Raw genomic sequence first — 13370 nt, 5'->3', positions numbered from 1 at the left:
TATCGTAGATTCAGAGCCATATCATAGATTCAGAGCCATATCGTAGATTCAGAGCCATATCGTAGATTCAGAGCAATATCGTAGATTCACAGCCATATCGTAGATTCAGAGCCATATCGTAGATTCACAGCCATATCGTAGATTCAGAGCCATATCGTAGATTCAGAGCCATATCGTAGATTCAGAGCCATATCGTAGATTCAGAGCCATATCGTAGATTCAGAGCCATATCATAGATTCAGAGCCATATCGTAGATTCAGAGCCATATCGTAGATTCAGAGCAATATCGTAGATTCACAGCCATATCGTAGATTCAGAGCCATATCGTAGATTCACAGCCATATCGTAGATTCAGAGCCATATCGTAGATTCAGAGCCATATCGTAGATTCAGAGCCATATCGTAGATTCACAGCCATATCGTAGATTCACAGCCATATCATAGATTCAGAGCCATATCGTAGATTCACAGCCATATCGTAGATTCAGAGCCATATCGTAGATTCACAGCCATATCGTCGATTCAGAGCCATATCGTAGATTCACAGCCATATCGTAGATTCAGAGCCATATCGTAGATTCACAGCCATATCGTAGATTCAGAGCCATATCGTAGATTCAGAGCAATATCGTAGATTCAGAGCCATATCGTAGATTCACAGCCATATCGTAGATTCACAGCCATATCGTAGACTCAGAGCCATGTCGTAGATTCAGAGCCCTATCGTAGATTCAGAGCCATATCGTAGATTCACAGCCATATCGTAGATTCACAGCCATATCGTAGACTCAGAGCCATGTCGTAGATTCAGAGCCATATTGTAGATTCACAGCCATATCGTAGATTCACAGCCATATCGTAGATTCAGAGCAATATCGTAGATTCAGAGCAATATCGTAGATTCACAGCCATATCGTAGATTCAGAGCCATATCGTAGATTCAGAGCCATACCGTAGATTCAGAGCAATATCGTAGATTCAGAGCCATATCGTAGATTCAGAGCCATATCGTAGATTCACAGCCATATCGTAGATTCAGAGCCATATCGTAGATTCAGAGCCATATCGTAGATTCAGAGCAATATCGTAGATTCACAGCCATATCGTAGATTCACAGCCATATCGTAGATTCAGAGCCATGTCGTAGATTCAGAGCCATATCGTAGATTCAGAGCCATATCGTAGATTCAGAGCCATATCGTAGATTCAGAGCCATGTCGTAGATTCAGAGCCATATCGTAGATTCAGAGCCATATCGTAGATTCAGAGCCATATCGTAGATTCACAGCCATATCGTAGATTCAGAGCAATATCCTAGATTGTCGTAGATTCAGAGCCATATCGTAGATTCAGAGCCATGTCGTAGATTGTCGTAGATTCAGAGCCATATCGTAGAGTCAGAGCCATATCGTAGCTTTCTCTGAAGTTTGCTAGAGAGCATTTGGATGATCCAGAAGAAGATTGGGTCAGACGAAACCGAAATATAACTTTTTGGTAAAAACTCAACTCGTCGTGTTTGGAGGACAAAGAATGCTGAGATGCATCCAAAGAACACCATACCTACTGTGAAGCATGGGGGTGGAAACATCAGGCTTTGGGGTTGTTTTTCTGCAAAGGGAACAGGATGACTGATCCGTGTAAAGGAAAGAATGAACGGGGCCATGTATCGTGAGATTTTGAGTGAAAACCTCCTTCCATCAGCAAGGGCATTGAAGATGAAACGTGGCTGGGTCTTTCAGCATGACAATGATCCCAAACACACCGCCCGGGCAACGAAGGAGTGGCTTCGTAAGACGTTTTTCAAGTTCCTGGAGTGGCCTAGCCAGTCTCCAGATCTCAACCCCATAGAAAATCTTTGGAGGGAGTTGAAAGTCCGTGTTGCCCAGCAACAGCCCCAAAACATCACTGCTCTAGAGGAGATCTGCATGGAGGAATGGGCCAAAATACCAGCAACAGTGTGTGAAAACCTTGTGAAGACTTACAGAAAACGTTTGACCTCTGTCATTGCCAACAAAGGGTATATAACAAAGTATTGAGATAAACTTTTGTTATTGACCAAATACTTATTTTCCACCATAATTTGCAAATAAATTCATTAAAAATCCTACAATGTGATTTTCTGGTTTTTCTTCTTCTCATTTTGTCTGTCATAGTTGAAGTGTACCTATGATGAAAATTACAGGCCTCTCTCATCTTTTTAAGTGGGAGAACTTGCACAATTGGTGGCTGACTAAATACTTTTTTGCCCCACTGTACATACATACATACATACATACATACACCATTTTCCTCTTCCCGCTCGGTGCTTCTCTCACCCCATCCCCATCATTGCGTTTCTCAATACATACATTTTAAACAAACTTACAAACAGAAATTAAACAAAAAAGCTCAGTTTAAACCAAGAAGTTAGGTTCCACACATGGAACGTACAGTGTAGTTCTGAAATACATAGATCCCCACCATTCTAAGAGAATCTTTGCAGCATAATAGCTGTATAGTTCCCATACTTTGTAGAACTGATCTGTTTTAGAATGCAATGTACATGTCTGATATTCCAGAGGCACCCATTCAAATAGTATCTTATGTCAATCTTTAATAGAAGGAACCTTATCACTGTAAAATGATGTTTTTCCTCACTGCGAAGGTAAGGATGTTGTAAAGCCTCCTTTTACCCACAGAAGTAACCTGCCTACTAGGGAGATCCAACAGTAAAGAAACTGGGTCCAATTCTAGATCAACCACTAGGATCTTTTCAATTTCTTGCAGAACACCAGACCAGTATCTTTGTATTTTGGTACATGACCATAAACAATGTGTTAGGGTGCCTGTATCAGTTTTGCATTTAAGACACTGAGGAGAAGAGGAAGTGGGGCTAAAAGCATGTCTGCGATTTGTTGATATATGCAATCTGTGTATTATTCTTAATTGGATTGCTCTAGTACAATTACATATAGATATTGTTTTTGAATATCTCAAAATGTCCTCCCATATCTCTTCGTCAATAGTAACAGACAATTATTTCTCCCACACTTGTTTCACCCTCTGTGTGTTGACAGCAGAAAAGGACCTTAAAGCATCATAAAACAGACTTACAGACATTTTCCTTTGTGGGGAAAAAAAGCATTATTTAAATGACAGACATATCAGGGTTACCAATTAAGGTGGTGCTCTTCAGAACATAATGTCTTACTTGTAGGAAGCGGAAAAAGTCCTGCTTTGGGATATTTCTCGACCATCTGCTCAAATGACAATAAAATCTTAGCAAATAAGTAATTTAGTCTGCGTATTCCCTTATTAAGCCAAAAGTTAAAGCCAGCATCCAGCAATCCTGGACCAAAATCTGGGTTGTTAAGAATTGGGGTAAGAGCAGAGGTTAGTTTGGACCTTCCCAGGAAGCGTTGAACTGACCTCCATACTTTGAGTGTGTTAAGTGTAATAGGATTATTGCAGTGATCTTCTACAGACTTGAAACTTCTGAAAAATAAAAGATCCTGTAAGGGGTATTTTGAAAGAGAAGTCTCAATATCTAACCAAATAGAGGAGTCATCGTTTGTGATCCAGTCAGAAATATAACATAGGTGGGCACATCATTGATAGAACCTGATATTGGGCAGGTCCAAACTGCCCAAAGAACTTGGCAGCTGCAATATTGCCATCTTAAGTCTTGGCTTGCGTTTACTCCATATAAAGGAACTTAGCCATCCATTTACATCCTTGATTACCTTATTGGAGAGTAATACTGGGATTATTTGGATTGGGTAAAGTAGTCTAGGTAGAATGTTCATTTTCAAGAGGGATATTCTACCCAACCAAGAAATCGGGAGAGAGTTCCAGCGCTCCAGATCCTGTCTTATTGCATCAAACAAGGGAACAAAATTGGCTTTGTACATTTGCTGGAATTTAGGAGTTACAAATATACCCAGATACATAAAACCTGAGGGAGACCATTTAAAAGGGAAGGGGGAGAAGTATTAGGTACAGAATGAAGGTTACCAAGTGGCATAGCCTCTGATTTAGTTAAGTTAATCTTGTAGCCTGAGAATTCGCTGAATAATTCAATAATATTAATAAGAGATGTAATTGAAGTCTCGGGACTAGAGATGAATATCAGGACATAATCAGCATACAAGCTTATTTTATGGTGAACCTCACCAATCAGCAGCCCCTGTATAGCAGGCGTTACTCTGATGGCCTCGGCCAGTAGTTCCATAACGAGTGCAAATAGGAGAGGGGACAAAGGACAGCCTTGTCTGGTACCTCTGTATATAGAGAAGCTATTTGACCTTAGCCCATTAGTCAGGACAGCAGCCTGAGGATCATCATATAAAACTTTCACCCATTTTATAAAGTTGTCCCCTAGACCAAATTTATTTAGAGCAAAGGATAGGTAAGACCACTCCACACGATCAAATGCTTTCTCAGCATCTAGGGAGAGCACAAGACCATCCATAGCACTTTGTTGGTAGGCTTGAATTACATTAAGAAGCCGCCTGACATTGTTGCATGACTTACGGCCCTTAATGAAGCCAGTTTGGTCTCCTTTCACAATTAGTGGCAGTGAGTCCTCTAATCTTGTGGCTAGAATTTTAGAAAGCAATTTTCTATCTACATTCAGAAGGGAAATTGGTCTGTATGAGGAACAAGACTGGACATTTTCCCTTTTTGAGAATAAGTGATATGTTGGCTTCTCTCAGCATTTGAGGGAGTTGGTCATTTGAAAATGAGTGATTAAACATATCACGCAATGGCTCAAGGATCAGGCCATGGAACTCTTTATAGAACTCACTACAAAACCCGTCTGGTCCTGGGGACTTACCATTTTGCAAATTCTTAATTGCGAACTCCTCTGTAATAGGGGCATTAAGGAGAGACCTCTGTTCTTCGGAGATAGTAGGGAGCTCAATCTTAGAAAATAAGTTCTCCATTAATTTGGATGCATCATTTGGCAGTTATGAGGCATAAAGGTTTGCATAAAATGTCTTATCATATAAATGATTGCCATCAGAATCAGTAATAGTAGCAATTGACTGAGAGTCATCTCTCTTTTTAGCTAGGTATGCCAAATACTTTCCTGGCTTATCGCCATGTTCATATAGCTTTTGCCTGACAAATCTCGTTTTCTTTTCAGCGTCCTGTGTTAGGAGAGAGTCCAACGTTGATCTATGGACAGATATTTCCTTTAATAGGGCAGGAGTGGGAGTTTTAATGTAGTCCTTCTCTTTAGTTCCTAATTCACACTCTAACGTTTTTTGCTTTTCACGCTTTTTCCGTCTCTTAGTGGCTGTGTATAACATAATCAGATCCCTGGCGTACGCTTTACAGGTTTCCCAAAGGAGCGAGGGGTTATCTGTTGATTGAGAGTTAGAGAAAAATGCTTTAAACTCTGTAATAAAATATGATGTGAATGTATGGTCTTTAAGAATGGTAGTATTCAACCTTCAATGTCTTGACCGATTGAATGCCCCGTTGAGTTTTATGTCCAGGATCACCTCCGCATGATCAGATATGGCTATGCTTCTTATCCTAGCGGATAAAACAGACTGCAAAGATGTCCTGGGCATAATAAAGTAATCTATTCTAGTCTGACATCCATGAGGTGCAGAGAAAAAAGTGAACACTCTGTTGGAGGGATGAAAGGTTCTCCAGACATCAACATACCCCAGATCATCACAAATAGCTTTAAGTGACTTAGCTTAAGGAGAGAGTGAAGCTATACCGCTGGGAAACTTATCAATAAGGGGGTTCAACAAACAATTAAAATCTCCTCCAACCACTGCAGTGTCTGAGTTTAATTCTGAAAAGTCTAGAAATACCTTAGTGAGGAAATCAGGGAGGTGGGCAGGGGGGGAAGTAAATATTCATTATGGAAATGTTCTGCCCTTGTAAAGTACCATTAATTATAACAAAGCGACCAAATATATCTTTCACACAACTCAAGACCTTAAGTGGTAGGTTCTTTTTCACAAGAATTGCTACACCTCTACTTCTGGATGTAAATGATGAGAAAAACACTTGACCAAACCCCCCTTGTTGTAATTTCAGATGCTCCTTATCATCCAAATTAGTTTCTTGCAACAGGGTGATATCAATATTATTATTATTTTTTTAAAGACACTACCTTCTTCCTTTTAATGGGGTTATGGCTCCCTCTAATGTTCCATGTACATACACGCAGTCTGTTACCGCCATTGCACATTGACCATTCAATATCCAGACTGGATCTTACTGTAAAAGTGGGGTGGTACCTTTTTCCATGTGTGGAACTCTTTCCTATCTCACCGAGCATAAACAAACGATATGAACCCTGAACTCGAACTATACTAAACCCGAAAATGAAACATGTAAAGATCCAAAAGGGGGTTTTCCCACTAGCTAACATGCAGGGGATTTCAACTTTCCAATGTAGACTCTTAAGTCCGCATTGCCACTCAATAGCCTCATCCTTTATATACACTGTATATGGAAATGAAAATCAATAGAAGAAGATTGAGGCTCTTCCACCTAAAACCAAGCCTGGGCACCAACATGGATTCACACATATCTCAGCCTGAGCTATAGAGGCAGTTACTTTAGCAAGAAAAATAAGAAAGATACGAATATTACATAACCGGAGCACGTGACACCACTGTTTCATGATCAGATTACAATTTAATTAAAAAGTTATCCAATGCTGCTGAGGTGCAGCTCAAAGTTATTTACCCGAGAGAGTCAATAAACGCAGCAGCCTCTTCGGGTGTGTAGAGTTTTTTAGGCGATCCGTTGACCATAAATCTTCAATGTGGCCGGGTACAGCAGTGCGTAGCCCATCCACATTCTCCTGAGTCGAGCCTTCGCCTCATCAAACGCTTTGCGTCTTCGTACAACCGCCGTGGAATAATCATTGAAGAACGAGACCTTTGGACCTTTACGTTGACTACCATCAGAGCCGATGTTTCTAGCCGCATCCATGACGCGCTGCTTGTCGGTGAAGTTGTGGGACTTTATAGCCACTGGCCGTGGGCGCTGGTTGGGACCGGGTATCGGTGCTTGAGAGCGATGGGCTCTGTCCAGCTTCACACGACCAGCCTTAGTGTCCATTTGTAGTTAGCCAGGGATCCATTCCTCAAAAAAATTTACTGAACGTGTCCCTTCAGAATTTTCCGGGTGTCCCACAACACGAATATTGCATCGGCGTCCTCGATTATCCAAGTCGTCAATGTGCTCCGCCATTTCGCACACCTGTTTCTCAAGTGCTTTTATCTTAGTGTCCATAGATGTAATTGAAGTTTCCACTGTAGCAATGCTTCCTTCTGCCTCCTCAACACGTTTCACAACCCTCTGTAGTTCAGCTGAATGGCCTGCTATTGCTTCCAAGACCGTTTTTATCTTAACATTGATCACTTTAGTAATGTTATCAGTCATCTTGTGAATCACCAGGTCCTTTGTGCCTGGATCCGCAATGGTTTTAGCTTCGCTAACGTTAGCTAGCTCCTCCTGCACATCTACAGGGATGGTGGTTTTGGTCGAGTTCTTAGTAGTTCTGTTGGGCATGTTGTCTGAGATTTTTGAGAAATAGCCGTCAAGACTCATTGTAGGATAACTTATTTAGCCAATTCTGCCACTTTTTCAAGCTTGGAGATTAATGTAAAAATATACATTTACGAATGCCACGGGAGCTCGCTGAAACACAGTGTCTATGGTGCCAAAGTTTTTTTTTTTAATGGAAGCTTCTCTAATATCAAACATGTAAAGTGTGGTGTACCACAGGGCAGCTCCCTAGGCCCTCTACTCTTTTCAACTCATACCAATGACCTGCCACTGGCATTAAACAAAGCATGTCTGTCCATGTATGCTGATGATTCAACCATACACACATCAGGGTGGCCAGTGGCCAGTAATAAACTGGTCCTGAACATCTCTAAAACTAAGAGCATTGTATTTGGTCCTAATCATTCCCTAAGTTCTAGACCTCAGCTGAATCTGGTGATGAATGGTGTGTCTGTTGAACAAGTTGAGGAGACTAAATTACTTGGCGTTACCTTAGATAGTAAACTATTATTGTCAAAACATATAGAGTCTGGCTAGCTAGGTCTTCATCTCTGTCTGCTGTTAGCTAGTTTCTGGCTAGCTAGGTCTTAATCTGTGTCTGGTGTTAGCTAGTTACTGGCTAGCTAGGTCTTCATCTGTGTCTGGTGTTAGCTAGTTACTGTCTAGCTAGGTCTGCATCTGTGTCTGGTGTTAGCTAGTTACTGTTTAGCTAGGTCTTCATCTGTGTCTGGTGTTAGATAGTTACTGGCTAGCTAGGTCTTCATCTGTGTCTGGTGTTAGCTAGTTACTGTCTAGCTAGGTCTTCATGTGTCTGGTGTTAGCTAGTTCCTGGCTAGCTAGGTCTTCATCTGTGTCTGGTGTTAGCTAGTTACTGGCTAGCTAGGTCTTCATGTGTCTGGTGTTAGCTAGTTCCTGGCTAGCTAGGTCTTCATCTGTGTCTGGTGTTAGCTAGTTCCTGGTTAGCTAGGTCTTCAGCCAGCGTGGAGCAAAAGGGTGGAAAGGGCCGTTCAAAACTCTGACGCAGTTGTCAAATCATTACATCCATCAGTGCTGCTGTGAACTGCATCACAAGAGACATCCCAAAGGAAAGATATACGGTAGAAGAACACGTTATATCATTGATACAATTTCAATGTTGTTTGAGTTGCTTTGTTTATCACCAAATGTGCTTGAGATGATTTTACAACAACACTGCTCACTGCATCCGAGTTGCTTAACATAGGCGTTTCAAAGAGCTGTCAGTCAAGGTAAGCTCATGAATATTAGCTCCCCGCCCACTCAGCCTGTCTTTTCAAACTTCCTGGTAGTTAGCCATGAGAGAAAAAGTACTTTTCAGAATGACTGTTTAGGATCTTTAGTACAATACAATATGTTTTTCATAGTCCTTATTTTGAGGGCTTACACTAAAATATACTGGGTAGCTTAGCTGACCTAACTGCTGGGTTGCAGGCATTGGGTCACTTAGTTGGGTTGTTTTTTAAAAAGAGCAAGGTTGGTTCGTTGATGCTGGGTTATTGAGATATGAACCAGTAGAGGCTTGGCTTAGTAGGGGTGTGGCTTTCAGTCCTTTATGGCAACCCGTGAGAGTAAATGTCATTCCGGTTAATCTGTTCTTTTGAATTATTGTTACATATTATGGTCAAACACTAACACTTTTGTAGCTTTAATGAAGCTTATAGAAATGTTTTAGTTCCATAAAAATGTGTGAAGATTCCAATGTGATACCACAAATGGGATAGAAACCACTTTGTTGCAATATGTTAAAATTATCATATTAAAATATGTAATATATCAATGTACATGCAAAAACATAGATAATGAAACAAACAATTCTTAAACTGTATCTGTAATAGAGCATGCTGGGAAATATGCAAATGACACAAAACAAGCAAGTATAGTGTAGAGTCATTGTACCTATCTAAACTGCTGTGAAATATCTGTTCCATAAACAAACATATTGTGTTTTCAGCTGTTTGAAGCTGGTGTACGAAAAGTAAAAGTAAAACGGGAAGCATAGAAATTGAGCACATAGAACAGATCTACCGCTTCTTAGACTTGCTTTCATTGAGAATGACAGATCTAAAACACATATTTTCTATGTGAATTTGGTCGGGTTGAACAAAGAAGTTACATATTGCAGCTGTTGCACTCGGTGTTAAATTGAACATTGGATAATTTTCTGTCCACCATCTCTGGAGGATATCATATTCATTGGACTGTCTCTGGAGCTATGTCCTTCAAATATCAAGAGAGACAGTTCAATTTCAATGTCATGATGACTTCTATCAACTCCCTCCCAGCGGTCAGCCAGTCAGTGGGTGAGTGACACGTTCAATTTCCACTGTTTCACTTTCTCCTGACACAGTACAGCTGCAGCCTATCCCTTTCACCCCGGCGGTTGGATCAATCAGTGTAGCTCTGTGTCCGCTGGAGGCCAGCTACAGAACGTATTGGTCCGTGTAAAGGACACCCATATTATATCAGGCATTATCATTTCTATGGATGCAGCATTTGCATCACATTCAGCTCTGCACAGTGCAGCTGTAGCCCAGGCCTACGACTCGGTCCTCACGCTGCCCTTACCCTCTGGCCCTGACACGGAGGTTGGATCTGATTGGTTTGTTTATGACAGCTTGACGGACCGACCCTGAGCGCCTTGGCAGCCCGCGGCAACTGCCTCAACCTGGCCAGACGCGGCAATGCTGGTGTCCCTATTAGTTATAGAGCCTATATCTACTGTATAGTTCTGAATGCTCTGTCCTCGACACCTGCAAGTGACCAACAGAGAGAGAGAGATGATGAGACAGAGGGGTAAATAGAAAGAGAGCGAGAGAGAGAGAGAGCTTACGAGTCAGAGGTGGAAATAGAGAGAGAGACCTGATGAGGCAGAGGGGAAAATAGAGAGAGAGCTGATGAGTCAGAGGGGAAAATAGAGAGAGAGAGAGAGAGAGAGAGAGAGAGAGAGAGATGAGGAAGAGGGGCAAATAGAGAGAGAGAGAGAGAGAGAGAGCTGATGAGGCAGAGGGGAAATAGAGGGAGAGAGAGAAATAGAGGGAGAGAGAGAGAGAGAGAGAGAGATGATGAGCCAGAAGGGAAAATAGAGAGGGAGAGAGCTGATGTGTCAGAGGGGGAAATAGGGAGAGCTGACGAGGCAGAGGGGGAAATAGAGACTGGAAAACAGTCCATATGAGGCCTCTTCAACCTCAGGAGGCTGAAGAAATTTGGCTTGTCACCTAAAACACTCGTAAACTTCTACAGATGCACAATCGAGAGCCCTGTTGGGCTGTATCACCGCCTGGTACGGCAACTGCTCCGCCCAAAACCGCAAGGCTCTCCAGAGGGTAGTGCGGTCTGCACAACGCATCTCTGGGGGCAAACTACCTGCCCTCCAGGACACCTACACCACCCGATGTCACAGGAAGCTCAAAAAGATCATCAAGGACAACAACCACCTGAGCCAGCCTGCCTGTTCACCCCGCTGTCATCCAGAAGGCGAGGTCAGTACAGGTGCATCAAAGCTGGGACCGAGAGACTGAAAAACAGCTTCTACCTCAAGGCCATCACACTGTTAAACAGCCACCACTAACATAGAGTGGCTGCTGCCAACATGCAGACTCACATCTCTGGCCACTTTAAAACATTTAATAGATGGATTTAATAAAGGTATCACTAGTCGCTTTAAATAACGCTACTTTTATAATGTTTACATATCCTACATTACTCATCTCATATGTATATACTGTACTCTATACCATCTACTGCATCTTTCTGTAATACATGTATCACTAGCCACTTTAAACTATGCCACTTTATGTTTACATACCCTACATTACTCATCTCATATGTATATACTGTACTCTATACCATCTACTGCATCATGCCTATGCCGTTCTGTACCATCACTCATTCATATATCTTTATGTACATATTCTTATTCATCCCTTTACACTTGTGTGTATAAGGTAGTTGTTGTGAATTTGTTAGATTACTTGTTAGATATTACTACACTGTCAGAACTAGAAGCACAAGCATTTAGCTACACTCACATTAAGATCTGCTAACCATGTGTATGTGACCAATAAAATTTGATTTGATAGTGACTTTTAGTCAATGATTTATTTTACACTAGATGACTAATAGGGGCTCTGTGTTGAAGCCACCGTGCCTCCATCTTGGCACTCCCTCACCAGTGTAAAAAAAAAATATTTTATAAGCTATAGAAATAAATGTATTAATGTCTACATTTGTTTTTTCATAATTTATTCTATTACAAACACCTTAATTAATCATTTTAAATGATATTATATTACATAAACATTGAAAATGAAAATGAACACATATATAAAAACATTTTCCTTAAAGTAGAATTTTACTAATGTTACTGTCCCCACCACAACAAAAACATAATTAGATACATGTAATTTTGTCCTTGAAACATTGAATTTAAATACTAGAGAATTCCATTAATTCCTATGGAGGATTTCTCCTACTTGGCAGTGCCAATGTGGACGTCCGGTGGCTTCAAATCCCCTCAATGGCCAATACATAGCATCACATCATTGCTTTCAGTGCGCGTGTGTGCGTGCGTGCGTGCGTGTGTGTGTGTGTGTGAGAGAGAGAGAAAGAGAGAGCGAGAGAACGAGGAGAGAGAGAAAACACTTGGGAGAAGGAATTAATTTCCATACATTAGTGTAGGTCTATAACCTACATCATATCAAGATAACCATTGTGAATATTGGCAAAATATATAGAAATAATCGGCTATACTGAATTAAGCTATTCACTACACAGCCCTGACATGATCCCGGAACACATTTACCCAGGCCCATAATATAAATCAGTAGACATTGCATCCGTGTCACAGGGCGTCAATGCACACAATAATCAGAACATAAATGCAAATGCTACTGGATTGATTCAAATGACAGACACCTTGCAGCAGTAGCCTAGCAGCGGTAGCCTTGAAAGCAGCAGTCGCATCTCCTGCCAGGCAAATGCGCATAACCCAGTCGGCAGCAGCAGCGGAGAATTCTTCATTGTTTAGACTTAGACAATTCAATATCAGTCACTGCTCATTCTGCAATCGGCTACTCACCATTCAATCCGTCCAACATGCAAGGGCTCTGAAGTCAGCCAAGTCAAGGCAGATAAAAAAATAACAAATCGTGAGGATGACAGTGGCGCATAGCTTTACGGTTTGATGTAAAAATGTATCTTTGCCGTCGGCATTCAAATTCTCCTTATTGTGCTATTGACACCTGGTCTAGCGGTAAATGCTCCTTGTTCGGCCGACCGCTAGCCCTTTCGCAGGCTTCTTTAGTTCCAGTCCTATTGTCTCCGAATCGCTCCTGGATGAGAGGATCTGAGAGGAGAGACGGGGAACGCAAAGCTCCAGCCCCTTTTCCGCCTCAACCAATAGCAGTGTAGAATCGGTAGAAGCCTAGAAGCGCACCCTGCCTGCACGCCAGGACCGGAGCGACCGTCCTCGCTGTCTCCGTACAGATTAGCGACAACCGGGAAAGGGAAAGGGAGGAATGAGAAGGGAATTTATTGGTTGACTTTTGAAGGTATTGGGAGGGACTGTGAGGGCTATGGCATGACAGGGATTCAAGTCGTGGAAAGTGATGGGCTATATCTCAAAATTAGTAATAGGTATTTTTATAGTAGCCTAGGACTAGGACAAACTATTATTAACGCTATGATCAGCATCACCATTGGTACTGTTTCGAGCAATGCCAGCTTTGCCACTACACCCGTTGTTACAGGAAGGGGGCACAGTGGATGTATGACAACAATAGTCTTGTAACAAACTGTGTTTTCCTCTCCTCCTTTCCATCATCTT

General features: G+C 41.7%; 1 protein-coding gene across 1 annotated transcript in view; it reads right to left on the bottom strand.

Annotated features, from left to right (window-relative positions):
* Positions 1 to 13051, bottom strand: part of LOC110491301 (serine/threonine-protein kinase SBK1) — a 21911-nt gene extending 8860 nt beyond the window's left edge. The window contains exon 1 of the mRNA XM_036946075.2: positions 12624 to 13051. The gene's annotated coding sequence lies outside the window, so the exon portion shown is untranslated. The remainder of the gene's footprint in view (positions 1 to 12623) is intronic.
* Between the last annotated feature and the right edge of the window lie 319 nt (positions 13052 to 13370).

The sequence above is a fragment of the Oncorhynchus mykiss genome, chromosome 16, assembly GCF_057628025.1.
Source record: "Oncorhynchus mykiss isolate SJ-2025 chromosome 16, ASM5762802v1, whole genome shotgun sequence".
Classification (NCBI taxonomy): domain Eukaryota; kingdom Metazoa; phylum Chordata; class Actinopteri; order Salmoniformes; family Salmonidae; genus Oncorhynchus; species Oncorhynchus mykiss.
The sequence above is the reverse complement of the archived record's forward strand: the minus strand, read 5'-3'. Positions and strand labels throughout refer to the sequence as shown.